Consider the following 21,124-nt stretch of genomic DNA (forward strand, 5'->3'; position numbering starts at 1 on the left):
AAAATTTTTTTTTAAAGGTTTTTACAACAGAGGACGAATCATCTGTGTTATCCGTTTTACGGAAATGTCTCACGAGAGCTTGCAAAGTGGCCCAGGAGCACCTTAAAACTTCCCAAACAACTATGAACAAACAGGCAGACAAGGAGGCTAAGACCCTAACAATTCAACCAGGAGATGAAGTCTTAATATTACTACTTTTACAGGGCAAACCGTTGAAAGTGCAGTTCAGTGGTCCATATAAAGTGGTCCAGAGAATCGGAGAAGTAAACTATTTGATTGACACCCAAAATCACAGGAAAAAGAATCGACTGTGTAATATCAATACGTTAAAACAATATTATCACCGGGAGGTGGATTAGCAAGCACAGGTATGTCAGGTAGTAGGAACAGTAAAGGATGAAAGGGATAGTGAGGATGAGACAGAAGGAGGCCCAGACAATTCTTAAATTGAACCTCCTACTATCTGTTTTGTTTTCTTTTTAACAGCACTGTAAACAAAAATCCTTTTTATTTTTTCCAGTTAACCGGAGTATGTATGTGTGTGAGAGGGGCTAAGGTAAAAAAAAAGCTTTCATTTCAATCTGTGTGTGTATGTTTTACCTCATTATTGGTTAAGACTTGTGATATATAAAAATAATAAACTGATAATTTTGTTGTTTATTAAAGAAACCTGGTTGGTGTTCTTTATTCTAGGAAAACAGAGTATATGATTGACCGTATCTGTAAGTGGGAAAATTTAAATATATGTTGTGACCTATGGAGAAGTGGGACTAGAATAAACCGTGCACTCCTCCCACCTTGGTCGTAACCCAGTACAGTTGCAACACTGGCATCAACCTGGCAATGTGGAAAATTGCCTAGTTATGTCTGGTACACAAAAAGCAAGACAAATCCAACCTGGCCAATTACCGCCCTATCAGTCTACTCTCGATCCTCAGCAAAGTGATGGAAGGGATCGTTGACAGTGCTATCAAGCAGCATTTGCTCAGCAATAACCGGCTCACTGACGCACAGTTTGGGTTTCGCCAGGGCCACTCGACTCCTGACCTCATTACAGCCTTGGTCCAAACATGAACAAAAGAGATGAACTCAAGAGGTCAGTAGAGAGTTGACTGCCCTTGACGACAAGGCAACATTTGACTGAAAATGGCATCAAGGAGACCTAGCAAAACCCGAGTCAATGGGAATCAAGGGGGAAAATCTCTACTGGTTGGAGTCATACCTAGTGCAATATTTTAGGATTGCCTTAACTGTCGTGCTAATGAAGCCATTTAAGGTAATTCAATCACTTAGAGCAAGCCATTGTTCTGGGGCCATGCTGCTCAAACCTCTGGCTCCAGTGGATCTTTTGAATTTGAAATTGTGTTTCAGATGCAAACTGAGGTGGCCATCTTGGCTGCCAGTTTCTTTTGAAATTAACTGCAAGATTTTCTCCATTAAAAGTCGAATATAAGTTTCCAACTGATTAAATTAATATTTCTTATTTGGCATATGGGATTTTCTGGACACCCCCATCCCACGCAGAATGTAATGTGACTATAGGAACACTTCATGAAAGGGGGTGGAAAAGAAAAAGAAGAAAAAGCACACATTTATTCTCTCATTCCCCAAATTCACTCATGACTCCTCTGCAGCTGGCTTTGGCTGCAACAGATATGCTGATTTAATAATTTTTGGGAGGCATTTTTGGGGTCATGTGTTGTCAAATGGGGTTTAAAGTTTCTCGAGTATCAATTTGTAATACCCTGGGGATGTGCATCTCAACGAACATGTGGTTGTTGGTGAAGCTTGGGGTCTGCAAATTTCCATTATTGTTTAAGACAGGTTCTTCTGTATGTACAAGGTTCAACCCCTCAACTGCTGGTTTTGAAACACATGGCTTTAACCATTCAGGCTCCAGTACCGTGATAAATTTTCTCCCTATAGTGGTAGTGGGTAATAAACTGGTTTTAAGCCCCTGTGAGGTGAGTTTTCCTCTGGACCCTTGTTCTTGCTGAACTGAAATTGTTGGGTTTGATTAGCTTTGGGTTTGGGCGCTGATCATTGGGTTCTTCAGTGGGCAGATTCACACTGACATCACTTTTAGGGCTGGATTTTAAGCAGTCCTCAACATTGAGATCTGTGGCAGTGGGGTGGGGAGGGGGCTTTCTTAAGATGGCCCCAGATGAGGCCCGCCACGGACCTCGACATGGGCAGGGCCCAGCCCGATCCTCCAGGCAGCGGCGAGGCACCATGGCGGCCCCTCCCGACGGGACCGCAATCACCATATTCAAACTAATTAAATGAATACATTAACAAAGACTTACATTTAATCTTGAGGGCCCGCTGCGATCTTTGGCCCGGCAGCCAGCACTCCCGTGTCTCAGATCCCTGTCCAGGGAAATGAGGGGTGACACTGGTGGGAGGGGGGAGGAGGTAAACATATCAGTGCGGGGCTTGGGGGGTGGGGCAGGGAATGTGGTCAAATAAATGTCATGGGTGTAGGAGGTGGTGGGAAGGGTTGTACTTTAAACTTTGTGCAGTTTGTGGGGGAAAGGTGAGATGTTACAGGTAAGTGTTTATTGGGGGGGGAGGCTCAATTAGATAATGTCATTGTTATTGATGGGTTTAGAGGGGATTTGTATTCATTTAATTTTACTGTATATGTCTTTGAATATTTAAATTTCCCGGCAGGGCTGACTGCCCTTTAAAAATGGTGCCAGTGCACAGGCAGTTGACGCAATTCCCAGACAGTCATAGAGTTATACCACACAGAAACAGGCCCTTCGGCCCATTGTGTCCGTGCCAGCCATCAAGCACCTATCTATTCTAATCCCATTTTCCAGCACTTGGCTCGTAGCCTTGTATGCTATGGCGTTTCAAGTGCTCATCTAAATACTTCTTAAATGTTGTGAGGGTTCCTGCCTCTACCACCTCTTCAGGCAGTGTGATCCAGATTCCAACCACCCTTTGAGTGAAAAAATTTTTCCCCAAATCCCCTCTAAACCTCCTGCCCCTTACCTTAAATCTATGCCCCCTGGTTATTGACACCTCCGCTAAGGAAAAAAGTTTCTTCCTATCTAACCTATCTATGCCCCTCATAATATTGTATACCTCAATCAGGTGCCCCCTCAGCCTTCTCTGCTCTAAGGAAAACAACCCTAGTCTATCCAGTCTCTCTTCATAGCTGAAATGCTCCAGCCCAGGCAACATTCTGGTGAATCTCCTCTGCACCATCTCCAGTGCAATCACATCCTTCCTACAGTGTGGCGACCAGAACTGTACACAGTACTCCAGCTGTGACCTAACTAGCATTTCAGACAGCTCCATCCAAACCTCCCTGCTCTTATATTCTATGCCTTGGCTAATAAAGGCAAGTATCCCATATGCTTTCTTAACCACCTTATCTACCTGTGCGACTGCCTTCAGTGATCTATGGACAAGTACCCTCTGATGCTCTGTACTTCTTGGGGTCCTACCATCCACTGTGTATTCCCTTGCCTTGTTCGTCCTCCCAAAATGCATCACCTCACACTTCTCAGGATTAAATTCCATCTGTCACTGTTCCGCCCATCTTACCAGCCCATCTATATCGTCCTGTAATCTAAGGCTTTCCTCCTTGCTATTTATGACACCACCAATTTTCCATCATCTGCGAACTTACTGGTCATACCTCCTCTATTCATGTCTAAATCATGAATGTACACTACAAACAGCAAGGGACCCAGCACCGATCCCAGCGGTACACCACTGGTCACAGGCTTCCAATCGCAAAAACAACCTTCAACCATCACCCTCTGCCTCCTGCCACTAAGCCAATTTTGGATCCAATTTGCCAAATTACCCTGGATCCCAGGGGCTTTTACCTTCTTAACCAATCTCCCATGCGGGACCTTATCAAAAGCCTCACTGAAGTCCATGTAGACGGCATCAACTGCTTTACCCTCATCGACACATCTAGTCACCTCCTCGAAAAATTCAATCAAGTTGGTGAGACACAATCTCCCCCTGACAAAGCCATGCTGACTATCCCTGATTAATGCCGGCCTCTCCAAATGGAGATTAATCCTGTCCCTCAGAATTTTTTCCAATAGTTTCCCCATCACTGATGTTAGATTTGCCGGGGCAGGCCCCCATTGCTATTTAAATGATTACGGTGGCTCTTTGATGTGTGGCAGTTTCAGAGCTCGCATCGATAAAATCCAGCCGTTAGTTTTCTGGTGAGTCACGCAAGTGCTGTTTACTTAAGAGCATTTTTGTTTCCCTTTTCCCTTTACTGTGCGGAGTGTCTCTTTGTTAATCTGCCCCATGTCCTCTGGGACATTCCTGCTCGCTGGTGTCGGTCCAGCTTTCACTGCGGCATTTCAACTAGGTGAGGCATCACCCTCACTGTTGATTTGCCTTTTTGGGAACTTTCCTTGTCCCTGCAGGTTTCCGTAAATGCTGTCTGCAGCCTTGGTAGGCTTCCACTTTGGCCTGCATTTACTTGGGAAGTGTGGAGGCTAATTTTTCCAACATTTCAGGGTTGGCTAACTGGACAGTAGGCGGTTCCAGTTGGGGATCCTCCACACCCTCCTCTAACCTGTCTTTACAGTCCTTTTTCCCTTCCTCCTAACTGTTTTGACAGACCTGTGTTTGTCTGTCCCTTTTGTTTTTGGCAGGGGTCCCACACAATCCACCAGCACCCTGCTGGGGGATTCCCCAAAAGCCAGTATGGGAATTAAGGGTGCAGGTTTTATTGCAGGTCGGGGCTTCCCCCCCAAACCTGGCACATGTGGCAAGTTTTACAGAACACCACCAGATCTTTGTGGAATTTTGAGCCGTCAAAATGCTGTTTTATGCGGGCTTTGGTTTCTCATACACCAACACGTCCAGCTATTGGAAGCTCATGGGCCATTCTTAGTATTTCTTTATGGTACCTTAGCGGAACCGCTGTCCACTCTTCGCAAGTCTGAGGAGGTCTTCGCTTCCTCATCAGCTCCTCATTCTTTAAATAGTAACACTCAGGGACTGCCTCTGCTTCAGTTTCAGTTTGGGCAGTCTGTGCTAACTTCTTTTACTATCGGGTCAGGCTTGCCGAGCCTCAATTAAGGAATTGAGGCTAACCCAGCCTTCGGGTCCTCTAACTTCCCAAAGAAGGTTTCAGATAACCAAACAGTAGGATCATCTGTCTGTCGTGCCAGTTCAGCCTCCTCTGATGAAGCTTGTTTGGCCATGGACCGAGTCACCATACAAACAGGGAAAATACTGGGGACCGTCTCCTGCAACTGCCCCATCTCTCTGACCTCCTTCAGTCTCTCTACCACTACTGGGGAAGCTACCACCTTTACCCCTGCCAGATCATTACCCAACAGCAGGCTGACCCCGTCCACAGGAAAATTAGGGAGAATTCCCACGGTTACCTGTCCTGAAACTAGGTTGCACTCCAGATGCATCCGGTGTGAAGGTATGGGCACACACCGCCCTCCGATACCATTCACTAACACCCTAGCATTCACTTCACTCTCTGGGGGAAAAGGTCATGCCTTTTCCGAGCTGAAGGGATCTGGTGGCCCTCGTATCTCTGAGTATGAATATGGACTTGCTTGCCTCACTCTAGGGGTATGGGGTCACTTTTCCTTGGGATACAAAATCCTGGTAACCTTCAGGGATTTTGTTAAATTTTCCCGCACTCAGCGGTAGATTTACTGGGTCTTACTGCTGTAGTTAAAGCCAGAGCCTGTTCTGCTGTGCTTTCCAACAGGGTCCCTTCTCCTGCACTGGTCTAGTGCGCCGATTAATCCTACAGGTTTTCCCATAATTTCCAGCAGTCAGCTCGACGGTGACCTGCCTTGTTACAGTAGGAACACACGGGTCTTCGGGTCTCACTCCTGCTCTCAGTACTGTCTTTTTTGGCTTGAGAAGGGCCTCTTGTGTTTCCAACTTTCCGTTCTCGCCCAGGGCTCTCACCTTTTATCCTGTTCGGATTTGTGGGGGTGACTGAGGAAAGGTTTCCCCTGGAGTAAGGACTTGTGTACAAGGGTGAATTCATCAGTCAGGATTGCGACCTGCCTGGCTCTTTGAAACTTTTCTTCTTCTACGTGGGTTTTAATAGAAAAGGGGAAGTGAGTTTTTAAATTTCTCAAGAAGGAACACCTCTTTGAGGTTTTCATACGTGGGCTGTACCTTAAGTGCCCCTGTCCACTGGTCAAAAGCAAGCTGCTTAACTCTTTCAAACTCGAGGCAAGTTTGGTCAGGCTGCTTCCAGAGGATTCAGAAATTTTGGCAGTATGCTTCCAGTACTAGCCCCAGGATAGCATTTTTAGTCATCTCATAATCTCTTCACTCAGAGGGTGGTGAACCTGTGGAATTCTCTACCGCAGAAGGCAGTGGAGGCCCAGTCATTAAATATATTCAAGAAGGAGATAGATATATTTCTTAATGCCAAAGGGATTAAGGGATATGGGGAGAAAGCGAGAACAGGGTACTGAGTTAGACGATCAGCCATGATCTTTTTTGAATGGCGAAGCAGGCCCGAAGGGCCGAATGGCCTACTCCTGCTCCTATTTTCTATGTTTCTACATTTAGTGTGATGAACTATCATTTGACAACAGTGAATAAACTTCATGGACCTTTCCTGTTAGCTTGCTTTGTAACAACAGGGTCCAGGTCTCGACACACCATTTTTGTTGTCTTGCAAGCCTTTCAAAAGTGATGATAAATGCTTCCACAATCCCCACATTGAACTTTGGAATCGACTGGGAGAACTTTTAAGAGCTCAGCACATGGCCCTGAGTTAGGGGTGGTTTCCTCACTAGCTATGCCTTCACTGGGTGTACTGAGTTGCCCCCCCCCCACCCCCTGGTTAATTCAAGCCACCTTAGCTCTCTTTCCTACTTCCCCTTCTGGGGAAAGCTCTCTCTTTTTCCATTTCTTGACACTCTCTGGGCTCCTTCTCTCTCTGGAATTGTAATTCGAGTCTCCTCTGTTCTAATTGTATTTTTGCCAACATTACCCTGTCTCTTTCCGACTCTAACCCTGTTTCTGAATCTTCCGGTTCAAGTGAAAAATGGTTGGCCACAAGTCTTAGGATATTGGATTTCTTCGATTTTACATGGTAAGTAATCCCCAACTGCCCAGTTATATTCCCCTCAACTCTTCAATAAATAGGGCCTTTAACCTATCCCAAGTTACTTCGCCCTGGCTTAGGAAGGTACTGGCCACGAGAATGGACGTGTTAGTATTGTAGCAGTGAAACACAAGAAAACCTGAAGTTTAAAAAAAATTTTTTATCGGGATCAATTTGGATTCCCGTTTGTCGTTGGGTTACAAGCTCGGACTCTCACCCCATAAATTTCTGTTACGGCCAGATGAAGGGGGGGGGGGGGGGGAGGGGGCGGGGTCCACAGTCACCCCTCTTGCCCTTCCTCTTATTTGACAGCACCAGGGTTGATTCCTTAAAGACAGTGGTTGTGTTTACCTCCTCCTTGAGTGTTTTACCTTTTAAACTTTACTGTGATCATGAAAGAACCACTCGGACAGGTTTTCTTGAGTTTAAACAATAAAATACTGAACAATCTAACCCCCATTTAAAAATACTGAAAAAATACACTACATATTCACCCATGCAAGAATCACACAGTTACAAGGGTTTTATTTTTGTACTAAAAACTTAAACTTCTACGTGTTTTGAAAAAAAAACTGAAAAAGGATTTTTCAGTGGACATTGACACCTGCAAATAGCTGACATTTTTGGATGTTGACTTTGTATACAAGAACAGGAAAGCAGGCAATTTCAAGGAAACCAGCAAGGAGTTTTGACCTCCTCAGAGCAACACTTTGAATGACAGGGGAGACTATGTATGGGCAAAACCAGTGAGTTGGACAAAGATCAGGCATTTGAAATTTGGGCTTTGACCTGCCTGGAGATCAGAGAGAAAGACCCAGGAAAAAGTGCTATCTCTCTGTGTGAGGGAAGCCTGCATCTCGAGTCAGAGGTAGCAGATTCCTATTGCCTCCTATCTCTGAAGAATTCCTGCATCAAGTGCAGTTCCTGTTACCTCCTGTGTTTTAAGAAATCCTGAAATCTGAAGAAGACTTCTATACTGCTAGTCTGCTGCTTTAAGATCCAGGCAGATGTGTTGCTACACATCTGCTGAAGCCTGCTGCAGTATATATGTATGCATATTATATATATTTATAACACACACACACAGCCTCCTCTGCTGCTGCACACTCATTTATTCTTTGTCATTTGTCCAAAGAAAACAAAACCAGCTTCCCCTGAAATGGAGAGACAGTCAATTTTCAAGGTTTTTCAAGGAATTCAAGGTTAGGAATTGGCTCCACGTGCCCCTGGATGCCAATTTACACTTGGAGGGAGTTTGCTCCTTTAATGTCAACATGTTAGGATTGCCTTGACTGCCATGCCAATGAAGCCATTTTAGGTTATTCAGTCACTTACAACGAGCCATTGTTCTGGGTCCATGCTGCTCAAACCTCTGGCTCCGAGTGGATATTTTAAATATGAAAACGATGTTTCAGATGCAAATTGCAGAGGCCATTTTTTCCATTAAAAGTCTAATGTAAGTTTCCAACTGATGAAATTAATATTTCTCATTTGGCATAGGGGGTTTTCTTGACAACCATATACAAGATGCACTGCAACAACTCACCAAGGCTCCTTTGACAGCACCTTCCAAACGGCAATTTCTACCACCTCGAAGGACAAGGGCAGCAGATGCATGGGAACACCACCAGCTGCAAATTCCCCTCCAAGTCACACACCATCCTGACTTGGAACTATATCGCCGTTCCTTCAATGCCACTGGGACAAAACCCTGGAACTCCCTAACTAACAGCACTGTGGGTGTACCTATACCCCAAGGAATGCAACGGTTCAAGAAGGCAGCTCACCATCACCTTCTCAAGAGCAACTAGGGATGGGTAATAAATGCTGGCCCACATCCCAGGAAAGAATTTAAAAAAAAGAAATCCCACAGCTGCCGTCTCACTTGGTACAAACACGGGACCTAGAACTTATTATTGGGGTCTTGTGGTCTACACCAGGTGTTTCTGAAGCCTCTCCGCCCACAACTTTCAAGTCTGTGAACTTGGTCAAGTTAACTCTGCTTCTCTCTCCACAGATGCTGAGTTTCTCCAGCACTTTCTGCTTTGCTGCCAGATTGACAGCAGCCCCACTCTTCAACAGCGAGGTAAGTATTTCTTTGACAGCTGTCGGGAAGCAGGTGCTTTAAATAGGGCCCCAGTACCTGCTGCACAGCTGTCAAAAGGTCCCTCACTGCGTCGGATGTCCCGCCTCTCCCCACGTAATATATGGGGGTGGGGTGGGCGGCAAGTCACAGTGATGCTAATGATCCCCCACACAAAATATCGTGCGGGTTTGGTGGCGGCCGCTGAATGCGGGCACCCTATCGAGTTCAAAGGGCGCCGCCGCGGAGAGCAGCGCCCAAATAAATTTCAGGCCCCTGTCTCAAAACACATCCCACCCTGTTCATACTGAGAATCCCAGGGAAGGGCCAAGGCCCAAAGTGTGGAACAAAACCAAGGGGGAAACAGGAGGAGAAATCAGGGGGTAAATCAAGGAGCAGGGACTGAAGGACACCAAGCTTCAGTTTTAGAGCCTGTAGCCTTCAGGAAGGGAAGACTGAGTTCAGTCGTTTTCAGATCCAGGGAGAGAACAAGAAGCAGATGGGGAGACTGGTGTGACTTCCAGCACTGTGAGGCTGTGGGGCAGGGAGATTGTGTAGGGCTGCGTATTAAGGGTGTCAGAGGGACAAGAGATGAAAGGTCAGATTAGCAATTACTGCAGCAGTGTCCATAAATAGTGGGAGAGACACAGAGAGAGACGGAGGGTGGGGTTAGACTGGACCACGGACAGTCTGTTAAACTGTCTTTTTGCTGTGATCATTTTCCTTCTGTTAAAAATAGCTTCCTGTAGCCAAGTGACACAAACACACCATTAAGCTGCACCAATGTCGTTTGGTCTGGTGAGGTCTCCCTTTGTGAAACATCGGCTGTTGTTAAAGCTTTTCATTCTGACACACTCACAGTGTGAAATGAGCTGCAGAACTGCCGGCGCCATCAGCTTTAAGACGACATTTCTCTTTGGAGATCAGATTGCTCATTGAGTTTGATCAGGGGGATATTGGACAGGAAGCACACACAGTACGGACATTAAACTGTAGCTGGGATATGTGAGTGTGTTACAGTCAGGCTTTCAGGCACTTTATTAAACACACACACAGCAGAAGCACATTAATCTGATAGGAGATCACTTACACACAAGCAGCCAGCGGTGTAGAGCCTCCTGAGAGTCCGGTCCCTTTACAGCCAGTATTTACAGGAGCTGGGACATGGAAAAGAGTCTCGGTAAAATCAGGGATAACCCTAACCAACCTCCCAAAATTACTGAGTTATTTCTCCTTCAGTGATAGACACTCCGACTGTCATGTGATGGGCAACAAATGCTGGCGACGTCCACATCCCATGAAAGAATAAAAAAATGCGATTGATGGGAGCTCTATCCAATAGGAAGTGCATGGGTGGGGCTGGAGTACCAAGCAGGCAGTTGGTCCTCCAACCAATTGGAGTGAGAGGCGGGGCCGAGCCTGGATATCTCTCTGCTGAAACTCTGCATCATTTTGAAAACTGATTTCTCTCAAACACCAGAAGCAAACTGGCCCTTTCTGTTGTGGAATGAAAAGTTGAGAGCGTGTTCAATAATGCATATAGCATCCTAGGATTTATTATAGAGGCACAGAGTACAAAAGCAAGGAAGTTATGTTAAATTTGTTTGGAAAACCACTTCGGCTGCAACTGGAGTACTGTGTCCAGTTCTGGGTGCCACACTTTTGGAAAGATGTGAAGGCATTAGAGAGAGTGCAGAAAAGATTCATGAGAATGGTTCCAAGGACGAGGAACTTCAGTTAAGATAGATTGGAGAGGTTGGGACTTGGAGAAGAAAAGAATTGATTTGATAGAGGTATTCAAAATTATGAGGGGTCTGACCAGAGTAGATAAGGAAAAACTGTTCTCATTGGTGGGAGGATCAAGGGCACAGATTTAAGGTAATTGACAAAAGCAGCAAAGGCGACATGAGGAGAATCTTTTCACACTGAGTGTTTAGGATCTGGAATGCACTGGCTGACAGTGTGATGGAGGCAGGCTCAATCGAGGCATTCAAGAGGGATTTGGATTGTTGTCTGAAAATGAAGAATGTGCAGGGCTATGGGGAGAAGGCATGGGAATGGCATTAGGTAAATTGCTCCTTTGGAGACCCAACACAGATAACGGTGACCTGATTCTGTGCTGTAATAATTCTGTGACTAACAGGCCCAGGGAACCCTGGATGTCAAGGGATATAAAGGATTGGATGAGGAAAAAAAAAAAAGGAGGCTTACGGCACATCCCAAGTGCTGAAAACAACAGAGGCACGAGAGGAGTATGGAAAGTGTAGGGTGGCACTTAAAAATGTAATTAAGAGAGCGAAGAGGGGACATGAAAAAACACTGGCAGGCAAGATAAAGGAAAATCCCAAGGCGTTTTATAAGTATATTAAGGGTAAGAGAATAACCAGGGAAAGAGTAGGGCCCATTAGGGACCAACGTGACAATCTTTGTGTGGAGCCGGAGGACATAGGTGAGGTTTTAAATGATTACTTTTCATCTGTGTTTACTATGGGGAAGGACGATGTAGGTGTAGAGATCAGGGAGGGGGATTGTGATATACTTGAACATATTAGCATTGAAAGGGAGGAAGTATTAGTTGTTTTAGCGGGCTTAAAAGTGGATAAATCCTCAGATGAGATGTATCAGAGGCTGTTTTATGAGGCAAGGGAGGAGAAAGCAGGGGCTTTGACACAAATTTTCAAATCCTCTCTCCACAGGAGAGGTACCTGAGGACTGGAGGACAGCGAATGTGGTACCATTATTCAAGAAGGTGGCAGGGATAAACCATGTAATTACAGGCCGGTGAGTCTAACAATCAGTGGTTGGGAAAATATTCTGAGGGACAGGATTAATCTCCACTTGGAGAGGCAGGGATTAATCAGGAATAGTCAGCATGGCTTTGTCAGGGGGAGACCGTGTCGAACTAACTTGATTGAATTTTTCGAGGAGGTGACTAGATGTGTCGATGAGGGTAAACCATTAGATGTAATATACATGGATTTCAGTAAGGCTTTTGATAAGGTCCAGCATGGGAGATTGGTAAAGAAGGTAAGAGCCCATGGGATCCAGGGCAATTTGGCAAATTAGTTCCAAAATTGGCTTAGTGGCAGGAGGCAGAGGGTGATGGTCAAGGGTTGTTTTTGTGATTGGAAGCCTGTGACAAGTGGTGTACCACAGGGATCGGTGCTGGGACCCTTGCTGTTTGTCGTGTACATTAATGATTTAGACGTGAATATAAGAGGTCTGATCAGTAAGTTCACAGATGACACGAAAATTGGTGGTGTTGTGAATACTGAGGAGGAAATCCTTAGATTACAGGACGATATAGATGGGCTGGAAAGATGGGCGGAACAGTGACAAATGGAATTTAATCCTGGAAAGTGTGAGGTAATGCATTTTGGGAGGACGAACAAAGCAAGGGAATATACAATGGATGGTAGGATCCTAGGAAGTACAGAAGGACCTTGGTGTACTTGTCCATAGATCACTGAAGGCAGCAGCACAGGTAGATAAGATGGTTAGGAAGGCATATGGAATACTTGCCTTTATTAACCGAGGCATAGAATATAAGAGCAGGGAGGTTATGATCGAGCTATATAAAACACAAAAGTCCGAGTGTATCAAGCCTGTGTCCTCAGTACCTTGCTCTATGGCAGCGAGGCCTGGACAACGTATGTCAGCCAAGAGCGACGTCTCAATTCATTTCATCTTCGCTGCCTCCAGAGAATCCTTGGCATCAGGTGGCAGGACCGTATCTCCAACACAGTAGTCCTCGAGGCGGCCAACATCCCCAGCTTATACACCCTACTGAGCCAGCGGCGCTTGAGATGGCTTGACCATGTGAGCCGCATGGAAGATGGCAGGATCCCCAAGGACACACTGTACAGCGAGCTCGCCACTGGTATCAGACCCACCGGCCATCCATGTCTCCGCTTTAAAGACGTCTGCAAACGCGACATTAAGTCCTGTGACATTGATCACAAGTCGTGGGAGTCAGTTGCCAGCGATCGCCAGAGCTGGCCGGCAACCATAAAGGCGGGGCTAAAGTGCAGCGAGTCGAAGAGACTTAGCAGTTGGCAGGAAAAAAGACAGAAGCGCAAGGGGAGAGCCAACTGTGTAACAGCCCTGACAACCAATTTTATCTTCAGCACCCGTGGAAGAGTCTGTCACTCTAGAATTGGCCTTTATAGCCACTCCAGGCGCTGCTTCACAAACCACTGACCACCTCCAGGCACTGACTTGTCTCTTGAGACAAGGAGACCAAAGAAGACGAAGAAGAATATTCAAGAAGGGGAGTAGAGACAGCCCTGGTAATTGTAGACCTGTGAGCCTTACTTCGGTTGTGGGTAAAATGTTGGAAAAGGTTATAAGAGACAGGATTTATAATCATCTTGAAAAGAATAAGTTCATTAGCAATAGTCAGCACGGTTTTGTGACGGGTAGGTTGTGCCTCACAAACCTTATTGAGTTTTTCGAGAAGGTGACCAAACAGGTGGATGAGGGTAAAGCAGTGGATGTGGTGTATATGGATTTCAGTAAGGCTTTTGATAAGGTTCCCCACGGTAGGCTATTGCAGAAAATACGGAAGTATGGGGTTGAAGGTGATTTAGAGCTTTGGATCAGAAATTGGCTAGCTGAAAGAAGACAGAGGGCGGTGGTTGATGGCAAATGTTCATCCTGGAGTTTAGTTACTAGTGGTGTACCGCAAGGATCTGTTTTGGGGCCACTGCTGTTTGTCATTTTTATAAATGACCTGGAAGAGGGTGTAGAAGGGTGGGTTAGTAAATTTGCAGATGACACTAAGGTCGGTGGAGTTGTGGATAGTGCCGAAGGATGTTGTAGGGTACAGAGGGACATAGATAGGCTGAGAGATGGCAAATGGAGTTTAATGCGGAAAAGTGCGAGGTGATTCACTTTGGAAGGAGTAACAGGAATGCAGAGTACTGGGCTAATGGGAAGATTCTTGGTAGTGTAGATGAACAGAGAGATCTTGGTGTCCAGGTGCATAAATCCCTGAAGGTTGCTACCCAGGTTAATAGGGCTGTGAAGAAGGCATATGGTATGTTAGCTTTTATTAGTAGGGGGATCGAGTTTCGGAGCCACGAGGTCATGCTGCAGCTGTACAAAACTCTGGTGAGACCGCACCTGGAGTATTGCGTGCAGTTCTGGTCACCGCATTATAGGAAGGATGTGGAAGCTATGGAAAGGGTGCAGAGGAGATTTACTAGGATGTTGCCTGGTATGGAGGGAAGGTCTTACGAGGAAAGGCTGAGGGACTTGAGGTTGTTTTCGTTGGAGAGAAGGAGGAGGAGAGGTGACTTAATAGAGACATATAAGATAATCAGAGGGTTAGATAGGGTGGATAGTGAGAGTCTTTTTCCTCGGATGGTGATGGCAAACACGAGGGGACATAGCTTTAAGTTGAGGGGTGATAGATATAGGACAGATGTCAGAGGTAGTTTCTTTAGTCAGAGAGTAGTAGGGGCGTGGAACGCCCTGCCTGCAACAGTAGTAGACTCGCCAACTTTAAGGGCATTTAAGTGGTCATTGGATAGACATATGGATGAAAATGGAATAGTGTAGGTCAGATGGTTTCACAGGTCGGCGCAACATCGAGGGCCGAAGGGCCTGTACTGCGCTGTAATGTTCTAATTCTAATTCTAATATAAAACGTTAGTTAGGCCACAGCTGGAGTACTGTGTGCAGTTCTGGGCACCACACTATAGGAAGGATCTGATTGCACTGGAGAGGTTTCAGAGGAGATCCACCAGCATGTTGCCTGGGCTGGAGCATTTCAGCTATGAAGAGAGACTGAAAAGGCTGGGGTTGTTTTCCTTGGAGCAGAGAAGGCTGAGGGGGGACATGATTGAGGTGTACAAGCTTATGAGGGGCACTGATAGGTTAGATAGGAAGAAACTTTTTCCCTTAGCGGAGGGGTCAATAACCAGGGGGCACAGATTTAAGCTAAGGGTGCAGGAGGTTTTGGGGGGATTTGAGGAAAAAATCTTTCACCCAGAGGCTGGTTGGAATCTGGAATGCACAGCCTGAAGAGGTGGTGGAGGCAGGAACCCTCACAACATTTAAGAAATATTTTGATGAGCACTTGAAACGCCATAGCATACAAGGCTACGGGCCAAGTGCAGGATTATGGGATTAGAATAGTTGGGTGCTGGATGGCCGGCATAGACACGATGGGCTGAAGGGCCTGTTTCTGTGCTGTATAACTCTATCACTCGAGAAAATGTACGAGGAAGACTAATGGGACGAAAGGCTGACAAGTCCCCTGGACCTGATGGCCTACATCCTAGAGCCTTAAAAGAAGTGGCTGCAGAGATAGTGGATGCATTGGTTGTAATCTTCCAAAATTTGCTAGATTCCAGAAAGGTCCCAGCGGATTGGAAAACCACAAATGCAACGTCTCTATTCAAGAAAGGAGGGAGAGAGAAAGCAGGAAACTACAGGCCAGTTACCATAACACCTGTCATTGGGAAAATGCTGGAGAACATTATTAAGGAAGTAGTAGGACATTTAGATAATCATTATACAACCAAGCAGAGGCAAAATGGTTTTATGAAAGAGAAATCATATTTGACAAACTTATTAGAATTGTTTGAGGATTTAACGAGCAGGGTGGATAAAGGGGAACCAGCAGATGTTGTATTTCCAAAGGCATTCGATAAGGTGTCACATAAAATGGGTAGATAATGGTGGTTAGGAAAGCATATGGGATACTTGCTTTTACTAGCCAAGGCACAGAATATAAGAACAGGGAGGTTATGATGGAGCTGTATAAAATGCTAGTTAGGCCACAGCTGGAGTACTGCATACAGTTCTGGGCACCACACAATAGGAAGGATGTGATTACACTGGAGAGGGTTCAGAGGAGGTTCACCAGGATGTTGCCTGGGCTGGAGCATTTCAGCTATGAAGAGAGACTGGATAGGCTAGGGTTGTTTTCCTTGGAACAGAGAAAGCTGAGGGGAGAGCTGATTGAGGTATACAAAATTATGAGGGGCATTGATAGGTTAGATAGGAAGAAACTTTTTCCCTTAGCGGAGGGGTCAATAACCAGGGGGCATAGATTTAAGCTAAGGGGCAGGAGATTTAGAGTGGATTTGAGGAAAAATTCTTTCACCCAGAGGGTGGTTGGAATCTGGAACACACTGCCTGAAGGGTGGTAGAGACAGGAACCCTCACAACATTTAAGAAGTATTTAGATGAGCACTTGAAACGCCATAGCATGCAAGACTACGGACCAAGTGCTGGAAAATGGGATTAGAATAGTTAGGTGCTTGATGGCTGGCACAGACACGATGGGCCGAAAGGCCTGTTTCTGTGCTATATAACTCTATGACTCTAAGATAGGAGCTCATGATGTTAGCAGTAATATACAAGCATTATTAGAGGATTGGCTAACTAACAGGAAACAGTGAGTCGGGATAGATGGGGCATTTTCAGGTTGGCAAACTGTAACTAGTGGAGTGCCACAGGGATCAGTGCTGGGGTCTCAATTATTTACGAACTATATTAAGAACATGGATGAAGAGACAGAGTGGATTACAGCCAAATTTGCTGACAATACAAAGATAGGTCGGAAAACAAGTTGTGAGGAGGACATAAACAATCTGCAAAGGGATACAGATAGTTAAAAGGAGTAGGAAAAATTTAGCAGATGAAGTATGATGTGGGAAAATATAAGGTTGTCTATTTTGGTGGGAATATTAGAAAAGCAGAATGTTATTTAAATGGAGAGAGACTGCAGAATGCTGTGGTACAAAGGGATCAGCTGTCCTTGTACAGGAATCACAGAAAGTCCTCATGCAGGTACAGCAAGTAAGTAGGATGGAAAATGGAATGTTGGACTTTATTACAAGGGTGATGGAGTATAAAAGTACGGAACGTTTGCTACCCTGTACAGGGCATTGGTGAGACTGCACCTAGAGTACTGTGTACAGTTTTGGTCTCATTACTTAAGGAGGGATATACTTGCATTGGAAGCAGGTTCACTAGGCTAATTCCTGGGAAGAAAGAGATGATGTTCAATGCAGAGAAACGTGAAGTGATTCATTTTGGGAGGAAGAACATGGAGACACAATATAAAATAAAGGGCACAATTTTAAAGGCGGTGCAGGAGCAGAGGGACCTGGGTGTCCATGTGTACAAGTCCTTGAAGGTGACAGGAAATGTTGAGAGAGCAGTTTATAAACCGTACAGTGTCCTGGGCTTTATTAACAGGGGCACAGAGCACAAAGGCAAGGAAGTTATGTTGAACTTGTATAAGACACTAGTTCAGCCTCAGCTGGAGTATTGCGTCCAGTTCTGGGCACTGCAATTTAGGAAAGAAGTGAGAACATTGGGGAGAATACAGAAAAGATTCACGAGAATGGTTCCAGGGATGAGGAATTTCAGTTATGAAGATAGATTGGAGAAGTTAGAACTGTTTTCCTTGGAGAATAGAAGACAGAGGTGATTTGATAGAGGTATTCAAAATCATGAGAGATCTGGACAGAGTAGATAGAGAGAAACTGTTCCCACTCATGAAAGGATCGAGAATGAGAAAGCACAAATTTAAAGTATTTGGTAAGAGAAGCAAAAGTGACATGAGGAAAAACTTTTCCACGCAGCAAGTGGTTAAGGGCTGGAACGCACTGCCTGAGATGTGTGGAGGCAGGTTCAACTGAAGCATTCAAAAGAGAATTAGACTGTTCTATGAAAAGGAATAATGTGCAGGGTTACGGGGAGGAGACGGGGGAATGGAACTGAGTGAATTGCTCTTTCAGAAAACCAGTGCGGACACGATGGTCCAAATGGCCTCCTTCTGCACTGTAACAATTCTGAGATTCTGTCTTATGAGGAAGGGTTGAGCAGGTTGGGCCTCTACTCATTGGAGTTTAGAAGATGAGAGGTGATCTTATTGAAACATGTAAAATTGTGACAGGGCTTCACTGGGTAGACACTGAGAGGATGTTTTACCTCATGGGGGAATCGAGAACTAGGGAGCACAGTTTAAAAATAAATTGTCTCCCATTTAAGATGGAGATGAGGAGAAATTTCTTCTCTGAGGGTTGTTAAGCTTTGGAATTCTCTTCTCCAGAGAGCAGTGAAGGCTGGGTCATTGAATATATTCAATGCTGAGTTAGACAGATTTTTGATCCACAAGGGAGTCAAGGGCTATGGGGGGGGGGGGGGGGGTGGCGACAGGAAAGTGGAGTTAAGGCCAAATCAGATCAGCCATGATCATATTGAATGGTGGAGCAGGCTCAAGGGGCCGAATGGTCTACTCCTGCTCCTATTGTCAGTACCTTCACAGGGCCCAGGGGCGGATCAATGTTCGGGTTGACAGGGCCCAGGGGTGGATCAATGTTCAGGTTTACAGGGCCCAGGGGTGGATTAATGCTCGGGTTTACAGGGCCCAGGGGTGGATTAATGCTCGGGTTGACAGGGCCCAGGGGTGGATCAATGTTCGGGTTGACAGGGCCCAGGGGTGGATCAATGTTCGGGTTTACAGGGCCCAGGGGTGGATTAATGCTCGGGTTGACAGGGCCCAGGGGTGGATCAATGTTCGGGTTGACAGGGCCCAGGGGTGGATCAATGCTCGGGTTGACAGGGCCCAGGGGCGGATTAATGCTCGGGTTGACAGGGCCCAGGGGCGGATTAATGCTCGGGAATGTTCTTCGTGCTTCTCTAGTCACACTGATATCTGAAATCTTTTCCCAAAGACAGAACAGACTTACCTTTTTCTTTCCACGTTCAAACTCCGATGATATTCATGTCCTGTCAGTCACTCTGCCAGATCTTGATGTGATGCTGGCTTTCACTATCCCCGTCTCTGAATCCTCTCCATCACTAGCTCCTCAATGCGCCTGCGCGATCCGTACTTGAGCTTCCCGCCAGCGACCTCTCACCCGACAGCTCACAATGTCCGGATGACTGACGGCACCTCCGGACCAATAGTAAGAGGGGGTGGGACCAGAAGTCGAGGGAGCGGTGCTGTCCGCTTCTTGCCGCGAGCCCTGCCCCTCACTCGCTCCGATTGGTTGGAGGACCCACAGCCCCGCTCAGTCCACCAGCTCCACCCCCCCCGCTCTTCCTATTGGTCCGCAACTGCCGTCAATCAGCCGGGTGGGCGGTGTGAGCTGAGCATGCGCGGCCGGCAGGGTCTGAGGCAGAGAGCGCGATTCCCGCAGGTGAGAGGGGGGCGGGTTAATAAAGCCCGGGGCTCGCAGGCTGCAGACACACCGAGTGTGGAGTCAGGAGACAATCTAAACAGCGAGATCACAACCAGATCAACCTTGACCACCGGTCCATCAGGCAGTGGTCTGCACGGAATGTCCTCAAGGCCCTACGGGAAAAGAAGACGGGGGATCCTGTCGGATGGTTCTCCGAGCAGACTGCCAAAGTCATTTGGTGGAATGCCTCATCACCAGAACTTTCAAACAAGCACCAAGATGTAGCTTGGCTGGTGGTGAGAAGGGCCCTCCCCGTCAGATCCTTCCTGCACGCCCGAAGTCTCGCCCCCTCCGCACAATGTCCCTGCGGTGGCTGTGGTGGGGAAGAGACGGTTGCCCACCTCCTCCTGGAATGTGTCTTTGCAAAGCAGGTGTGGAAAGAGATGCAGTGGTTTTTGTCGAGGTTCATCCCAAGCAGCTCTATAACACAGGAGTCTGTGCTCTACGGGCTGTTCCCAGGGACGCACACCGAGACAGACATCAACTGCTGCTGGAGGACTATCAATTCGGTGAAAGACGCCCTTTGGTCTGCCCGAAACCTGCTGGCCTTCCAGCGCAAAGAGTTGTCCACGACGGAATGTTGCAGACTGGCACATTCCAAGGTCCAGGACTACGTGCTGAGGGACGCACTAAAGCTTGGGGCAGCCGCAGCAAAGGCTCAATGGGGAAAGACACAGTGTAAGGTCCCCCCACAAAGCTGAACTGAGGGGCTGGATCCATGGGAAACCCCTCGAACTGTATCGGGAAAATTTTGTGTGCTGTAAAATGTAAAAATGTATATGGCATGACAAATGTGAAATGGAAGGGTTGTGAGGCAACTCATGATTGTAATGAAGGAAACTGATCTCCCTTGCAATGTTTGTATTTTTTGGTGCTGTTTGAAACTGTTTGGAAATGTAATTTTCACAGATTTTTATGAATGAAGTATATTTTGGAAATAAAATTTTAAAAATCACAACAAGATCAACCCCCAATAATCACAAGAAATGCTGGAACCACTCAGCAGGTCTGGCAGCATCTGTGGAAAGAGAAGCAGAGTTAACTTCTCGGGTCAGTGACCCTTCTTCGGAACTAGTGTGGATGTGGAAGTTCGTCTCTGACCTCCTGAGTTGGTCTTTATTGTTGCATCAGCAACTTAAAGACAGGGGCTGCTGTAATATACGGTCACAAAAATTATCAAGGAAAATTAGCTAAAGCAAACTAAAATGTCAATCCTGGTGGTGGTGATATACTTCAGTCCCTCCGGTGCCTACCCGGCCTCAAGCACATGCTCCTGTGATGGAATATCGGTGTAATAGGTTTAATTAGGTAGAATTTAGATATAGTTAATATGTTATACCTTTTGGAATTAAAGATTGAATAAATGGTCAGTTTTCAAGACTCACCACATTCCCCTTTAAGAAGGTAGAGTTAGAAACGTCAAGGTCTTTCAAGGTCCCTGTTACAATAGAATGTGAACCAGAAATAAGTTGGGAAATCCATTTCAGTGTTTCTGTTGCCAGGGACTTGGAGGATAAACACACGTATTGAAATATCTGTATGATTCTGATGAAGGGTCACTGACCTGAAGCGTTAACTCTGCTTCTCTCTCCACAGATGCTGCCAAACCTGCTGAGTATTTCCAGCATTTCTTGTTCTTCTTTCAGATTTCCAGCATTGCGGTATTTTGCTTTTATTTTATTGAAACATCCTGTGTGACATCAGTAAAAGGTAGCCATAAATTTATTAAATTGATGGTGTTGGTAA

General features: G+C 46.0%; 1 protein-coding gene across 1 annotated transcript in view; it reads right to left on the reverse strand.

Annotated features, from left to right (window-relative positions):
* Window positions 1-19,039, reverse strand: part of LOC137349278 (zinc finger protein ZFP2-like) — a 29,731-nt gene extending 10,692 nt beyond the window's left edge. Inside the window, exons 1-2 of the mRNA XM_068014808.1 lie at window positions 18,884-19,039; window positions 10,261-10,327 (exon numbers count right to left, since the gene is read on the reverse strand). The gene's annotated coding sequence lies outside the window, so the exon portion shown is untranslated. The remainder of the gene's footprint in view (window positions 1-10,260; window positions 10,328-18,883) is intronic.
* Between the last annotated feature and the right edge of the window lie 2,085 nt (window positions 19,040-21,124).

Source organism: Heterodontus francisci, chromosome 34 (genome assembly GCF_036365525.1).
Source record: "Heterodontus francisci isolate sHetFra1 chromosome 34, sHetFra1.hap1, whole genome shotgun sequence".
NCBI classification, from domain to species: Eukaryota; Metazoa; Chordata; class Chondrichthyes; order Heterodontiformes; family Heterodontidae; genus Heterodontus; species Heterodontus francisci.